Source organism: Pinus tabuliformis, chromosome 6, assembly GCF_031772625.1.
Source record: "Pinus tabuliformis cultivar Carrire ecotype Pingquan chromosome 6, CPIR1, whole genome shotgun sequence".
In the NCBI taxonomy this organism is placed as follows: domain Eukaryota; kingdom Viridiplantae; phylum Streptophyta; class Pinopsida; order Pinales; family Pinaceae; genus Pinus; species Pinus tabuliformis.
The window spans coordinates 1,405,924,684-1,405,932,234 of record NC_142292.1 but is presented as its reverse complement, the minus strand read 5'-3'; the positions used below and the strand labels follow the sequence as shown (position 1 = coordinate 1,405,932,234).

Below are 7,551 nucleotides of genomic sequence, written 5' to 3'. Positions count from 1 at the left end.
CATTAATGAGTAACCTGGTACATCTCAGAAACCATGCCATATTTATTAATGAGCCAGGGGCGTATTATTTGAGATCGTCATGACAATGTCTTTCTAACGTACAGATATATGTACTTAATGAAAGATGCACGAGACTCGGTCCCTCAGTGGACAGACCTGTCCGTCCGTCCTCCATCAATCAACTAGACTGATTGACAATTATGGTAAAATAGTCCTATATTTTCTGGAGCGGAATAACTATGATTCAAAAGCAGCTTCTCATTTTTGGAAAAATTTCATTTGAAGTTGGGTAAAGAAATTGAATTCAGCTATGGTTTCACAATAATCCAAGATTTTTTTTTATGGTGAAACAGTCTAAAGAGGTTTTTTTTTCCAATTCTAAATCTGATGAAACTGTCTCGAACATTTCTGAGAATTCAAAATTATGTTGAAAAAAAATTCAAATATATTATGTATCTTACACAGTTCAAGTAGACACTCCATCCATCGTCAAAAACCTAAAAACATAATTAAAACTCAAAGAAAGATGGAATGGGAACTTTACCACCAGAATTTGACCTAATTTTATTTTCCCATCCATTTGAGTGCCCCTTATCAAGCTCATCTTTGTCTTTCCAATTTGGGGGCTCGGCTATACACGTACGTTTTTATTACATAGATGAGCTTGCACACAATAAGCCGAAGTTATCAGAAGCACTAATTCTAAAAAGCTTCGCCAATAGATTCCTGAGATGCGAGGAATCTTAAATTTCCCCTCTGAATATAAGCAGAAGAAAGCAATAAATTTGAATCGTCGAGGATCGACGAGCTCTCAATTGCCAATCTTCTGGATTGCAGATAGTTTAAGGCCATTCATGGTGATCTTCCAGAAGAGTTAAAATTCATAAAGGCGTTCTGATTTGTCCAATCACTGATATCAACATCCAAAACGGAAAGAGCTTGTCAGAAAATTGAATGGATCTGTGTATGGTATCCAAAAATATACATGCATTATCAGGATCTATTCAATTCTGAGATCATCAATCAGCACAGAGACATAATAGAACCAGACGTCATACCCATCTCTGTTGACCATGAAAATATCTGGACCATGAACTCGCTTGACTCACTGCCGAATATGGACAGTTTTCTCTGGTGAATCTGAATCCTTGATCATATACATGTTTAAATGGTAAGATCACCTGTCACATGATATATGCTCAGCGCATCTGATGCCAGCCCATTCCTACTGAATAATTGCATAGAGATTTCAATAACAATCAAGATACAGAGAGAAACCTGAGATATGAGCTGTGTCAACTTCCACAGCCATGAATCAAGTAATATCTGACACTACCACAGTCAAGCTATTGCAGTAGCTCATGTTGTAGGATACATACTGAAATCTACCAGTAGTTTTAAGGAGAAGAAACTAATAGATTTTTTAAGTCTCCATTGAAAGAAATGAACTTTGCAAAAATTTCTAAATAATAGACGCGTGAAACGGATTAAAACACTATCCAAATAAAGCCTTAGATGCAAAACCTAGCGTTGTAGTGCATGAGACAATTTCATGGATAAGTTTCATCATACTGGGCCATAAAAATGAACTGGCGCTTATATTTGGGCCAAGATAGAGGATGGAAGATTTTAAAGTCAGTCCAAGAGGCTAAACACTAATCACCAGGCTGTTTATTATATGTATTCACTATTCTTAGTCATATTATACACCAACACAACTGAGCGCACAGAGAAAAATGACAGTCAACCAATTAATATAGGTTTGAAGAAATCTCCTATGTAATCATTTCATAAACGAATTCCATCCTTTAATCCTTTAGTGCTTATTTTTCATACAAAGAAACCAGATGCTTCATAGCCTAGCTTGACGGAGATCTTTAACATCAGCTCACCCATAAATTCAATCTATAGTATGCTTTTAAAAGCATTCGGTTTTCACTCTAGATTGAGTTTAGACATGTTTGCAAGAAAAAGTCAAATTTTAAATTTTAATCGAAACTTTAATACATGACACATGTACACATTTGATTTTTCCTTTTTCAACAGAAAACTTAGACAGCAAACTTAGGGAGGCTTTTCATATTTGTGAATGGTATTTAAAATACGTATCAACATTAGGGGAAACCCTAAAACTAAGTCTTGAATTGGACTCAGATATTTATGTGCTACTAAAAGCAAGCTCATATATATTGATCTTGAATTTGAACGTTTAATATCTACCCAATCAGATCACCAATATTTCCAAGGCAATCCTTAATATGGATGATTATATGCCACTAAATGCAAGCTAGTGCAAGTTGATCACGAATTTTAATGCTTGAATTCTAACTGATTGCGTCATCATTGAAAATATAAGGACTTCAATATATCCCTTTGTTACTCTCCAATGGTTCGGAACATTTCCAAAGGTGAATCTTGGAATGCTAATTCATGTTCTCAATTCATAAAGAAGCGGGAAAAGTATCTGACTATGAGCAGCTAAGGAACTTCATACACGTTATGATAGATCCATCTCCTGTTTTCTCCCCCGCCACACATGGAGTGCCATTTAACACCATGGACTGCTACACAATTATTAGGTAGCACTACATTCGATATCAAGCAACTCCAATCATATATCTGGTTTTCGTAACGTGCCAGAAGTTATGAGCATTTAATGCATATTAGGGGTGTAAGTATTTAGGGTTTCAAAGATCAAAATACAATTAGAACCACTGATTTCAAATCTCACGAACATATATCAATGCTGTGGATGTCCAAGATAACGTAGTTGCCTACATTTATCAATTAATACCAGTCGTTTCAAATCACGAACATATATCAACGCTGTGGATCTGTCCAAGAAAACGTAGTTGCCTACATTTATGATGAATTCAGGTTGAATATGAAACTAACGTTGTATGTATATTTACATCCAAACTATCAGCAACAATGTCCAGGTTGAATATGAAAACAAAATTGTATGTATATTTACATCAGAAGTCTCTCAACCATCTCAGAAATTTCCAGTTAAGATTCATAACCAAGAATATTAAAAAGTGGCTTGAGGGGTGAGATCACTAATTTCAAAGGAAACTCAAACCAAACCACTATACTTCAAACCTATAAAAGAAATTATATATCCATCAAAAAGGTATTAATTGATTTCATGGTGCACTAGGTTCTACAATGGCAACTTAAAGTTTCGATTTGAACCCAATCTGTCGGTATGCTTATTCTTATATCTTCACATTGTTACCACTAAGTTCCGGTAAGAACTTCAAGCATTTCAGTTTTAGATACGTATGCATCCATATCCTGAAAAGGCTTCAAAGTGCACAGAAAAATTGCATGGAATCAACCAACTAGACAATGAGGGCAGGTTAGTTAACAAAGATTTTTAAATAGTGCTTTGCCATAGTGTATAAAAGCATATCCATCTTATTCAAATTACAATGGCCTTCTGAGAAAAAAGAAGAAGATCTAAACGTTTAACCTTGAGCACACATAATATATTAATATTACAACCATTTTCCAATTGGACCAACATACAACGTTGTATTCCTTCTAACATCATTAGGTTTTGGAATTGTTTTTACACAAATATATCTCTGACATAATCATAAAAGGCTGCATAAACCTTGGGATTGTAAAATAATCACAGTTATGAGGTTGAAGCTTACTAAAGACAGTCCGATATACAAGGTCCACTAACAGCACACATTACTTCATATGGTAAATCTATATCGAAGCTTCATGACAATGGAACCCTCCACATCAGTACCGCTTATGTACATAAACTATCACGACAATTTTTTGGCACAGATTGCAGCACGGTAACTGTTTACAGCCTTGTTCAAAAAGACTTTGTCTATCATAGAGAGATTCAAAGTAAAATTAATAAAGCATATACCAAAAATAACGACGAGAAAACTTAGAGAAGCTCCCTGGAATCATCAAAACCTACACCATAAACAATGAAAACTCTGTTCTCCAAAAATCAATAAATTGACTCGTCAAAATCTGTAAATAATGCACTGTTCTTACATAACAATTTGCATAATGCCATCCATCATCGAGAAGCATCTGGTGGTCGCACGATCGAAGCATTGAAATCACAGTTGGGGGGAATGAAGCCTGGTCCGACGTCACTCAGCTCAAAGAATCATCGTCATCAAATCTGAGTGACCTCGAGCCAGACAACATTCCCCGCAATCGTAAACCAAGAAGCACCAGCAAATCCTTCACAACGAGGACACCTTCAATGTCGAAATCTTCTATGTAGAAATCCTGGAAAAAAAGTCCTTGTGTCTAGCAAATATCCAATGACAATTTGGTTAGCATAACAGTAATATCCAATGGAACAACCCTAAATACTACTAGAACAAGAAAACCTAATTCCAGACCAAGCAAAAGAAACAGTTAAAGCTTAGCAATATCTATCTCAAACTATCCATGGCAGTCTATAGCAAATAATCTGTTCCTAAAGGAAAAAGCACAATACAACATTGCCACTATAATAGTTTAAAACTTGGCTCACAAACAGAACATAATTATAACCATGAACCACAAACTGATCCGGAGATGAATTAGGAAGAACAAGAACTTTATCAGAGCATTATGAATCACATAAGCCAATAAAATCAAAATAACAAACTGTTTAGATAACTTGACATAAAGATCTGCAAGATCGGGAAAACCTTGTACCCAATTTCAAAAATGCAAGCCTGAGACCAATTTGAAGAATACAAGTCCGAGAACAAATCGATCTGCAATCAATATGTATGAACAACAGATTCGTACCATTCAAACATTGAAATTGATAAAAATTTCAGATAGCACACAATAAAAACCTATGACAAAAAAGCAATCAGAGTTTGAGGTTAAGAAACCAGTGACGAGTTAACCAAGAAATCAGACCCTCGTCAAATAAGGAGAAAAAAAGAAGAAGTTAAGATGGCAAATGGACAAGAACATGGAGCGAAAAAAGACCAGCAGGATTCTACGTAGATTGTCATAAGGCCGCAAGACATGCCTGGTCAGCCGGGGGAGTAAGGGACAGTATACTCATTACGTATACACATGTATATAAATATATATATGATGCTCTGCAGAGAAGCTTAATTTGAGGGGAATGAAGCCTGGTCCGACGGCATCCAAAAAAACCCCAAAAGAACCGGGGGTGGACTATTTTCAGGATGGCCTCGAGCCGGACTATTTTCAGGATGGCCTCGAGCCAGACAACATTCCCCTCAAACCCATTTCTTCTTCAACTTCAATGGCTGCTTCTTCTACTTCTTGCCCTCCTCGTCCTCCGCCTCCGCTGCCTCCTCCTCCTGGTCTTTAAGGGAGAGCATCTTACCCCTTGCCCATCGGGGGATCGAACCATTTTGGAAAAAAAATGATGGCCCCCGCTCCATTGACAACATTGTTTTATTTAATTTCCCTACGCGACGCAAATGGGACAAAAAACCTCTACAGCGAGGGGCCTACAGATGGAGGACGCACCAGACAGGGCGGCGGATGCTTCTGCATGGATTCGGCAGGGGCAGTCGGGAGTGGGGGCGTCCTAATTATAAGGGCACCTCACCGCCTGCCCTGCCCTACTTCCTTTCTCCGGCCCCCACAGCCACATCTTACACTAAACACGAGAAGGAGACCAAGTCAGAGACCACAGATAGGCCTCATTAACTGCCCTTAACCCCACCCACCACCCCCCTTCCTCCACCCTCCTCGCTACCCGACAATACCCCATCTTGAAACCCTAACCCCAGACCGTTCTTTCCCCGCAAAACGGCCTTTTCCCTTCTGACGTAAGCCCTACGACCCTAACCCTCGCCGGCATCGTAGCCGTCGGATCCACGCGCACGCGCATTATTCGCCATCCGATTCCCTGCTGGCCCTCATTAACTCCGATCTCTGCCTACTCGGGTACGTGCGTGCATGGGCTCTGCACACAGCTCGACCATCGACCACCACATCAATTATAATAATATCTATCTATCTCCGTGGAGCCGTTTCCCCTCTTAATTTCACGTAACATGATCATCATCATTCATCAACCACTGCCTGGTTCCGTTTTTTTAATGACCCCAAGGAATCTAATTCGTCAAAATCATCGTCCTCCTCCTGCCCATACCTATGTCCCCTATCAAAATTCCTAAAACCTACGACTTGGGTGCCACCCTCAGTCCCTTGCTGCAACTAAAATGGGCTTTTTCCCTAAAGGATCTAATGATTTTCCCTATCATCTTTTCCTTCTTTTGCTATACGCAGCATGATCCTGCAAAGTCAAACATAGCAGCGCCACCTAATCTTGTGAAACCATGACCTCCATATTACCCACCATTAATAATTTCTCAAACCAATCACAATAACTCTCCTTTTTAAAGCCCTGTTTCTTGTAACAGCAATAACTATACAGACAAGAGGTACCTAAAGAACATATGGAAAAAGAATGCAGCAATCAAGAATTGCAATTTATTAGAATATGCAACTTTCACACTGAAATTGTTAACGCAATAACTCTACACACATGAGGTGCTTAGAGGTACAGTAATTATGAGCTGCAATTTATAACACTATGCAACTTCAAGAGTGCGTAGTGTGCTAATAGTAAGTTAGATTCAAAATTTCAAAATAACAAATCATTTATGTTATCAAAAATATTTAACATTAGAGTATGTTATATTAATAATTTAGAGTATGTTATATTAATAATTTAAAGTGTTTTCAAATTTGTCTTGAAAATAATGGAAATTTCAAGAAGCGATCAAGTTTCAATATTTTGGGTGGTTTTTGATGGTGTTGAATCCATTTCCACCATAAAAAAGAGGATTAATCCATTCTTAAAGTCAAAAAATTTATTTAAAAATGGACATAAATTTTTGCCTTCTCGTCAAATTTGCTACCTCAATAGACAATGCCCATGTAATATACTTTGATAAATGTTTTTATGAAATTATTATAAATTAGTATTAAAAATGTTTTGTAATTTTTATATAAATATACATTGAAATTATAGAAAATGATTGACCATATATTTGTAAAAACATTTAAATTTACAATACTTTTATAATTTTGATATTTTTAAGGAAAAAAAAAATTGTAGTTAATTTTTTTTTTTGAAAAATAATGGAAATGGAAATTGATTAATTGTTTAGGGAGAAAGTATAGGAAATTAAGGCATATGTAAATTTATCTTCTCATATTTTTCCTACTTGAAATTACCAATTTAACGTTAATTCAACATATAATGTCACTTATAGAAATTCATAATAACTTAAAATATGTATTTTTAGAGAAATGTATAAAAAAGGTACAACTAAAATACCTTAATTATTCATACACCTATATAATTCAAATAAATTCATCTTAACTTAGAATTAAAAAAGGTGTATTCTGAAATACCTTAAATATTTGTACACATATATTCATTAGATAGTTCAAATAGATTCATCTTAACCTAGAATAAAAAAGTATAAAAAAATATTATAAAGAGGAAATTTGAATTACAAGTTATTCAGCCAATATATTGAATGTACCATTAAAGTAAATTCACTAAAGCATCTA

The 7,551-nt window shown here is 36.2% G+C and overlaps 1 long non-coding RNA gene across 1 annotated transcript; it reads right to left on the bottom strand.

Moving 5' to 3' along the window:
* Positions 1 to 423: 423 nt before the first annotated feature.
* Positions 424 to 5,569, bottom strand: LOC149263921 (uncharacterized). Its single transcript, XR_016259310.1, has 2 exons — positions 1,059 to 5,569; positions 424 to 910 (listed from the first exon to the last, which is right to left on the bottom strand). It is a non-coding gene; the product is annotated as an uncharacterized LOC149263921 (long non-coding RNA).
* Between the last annotated feature and the right edge of the window lie 1,982 nt (positions 5,570 to 7,551).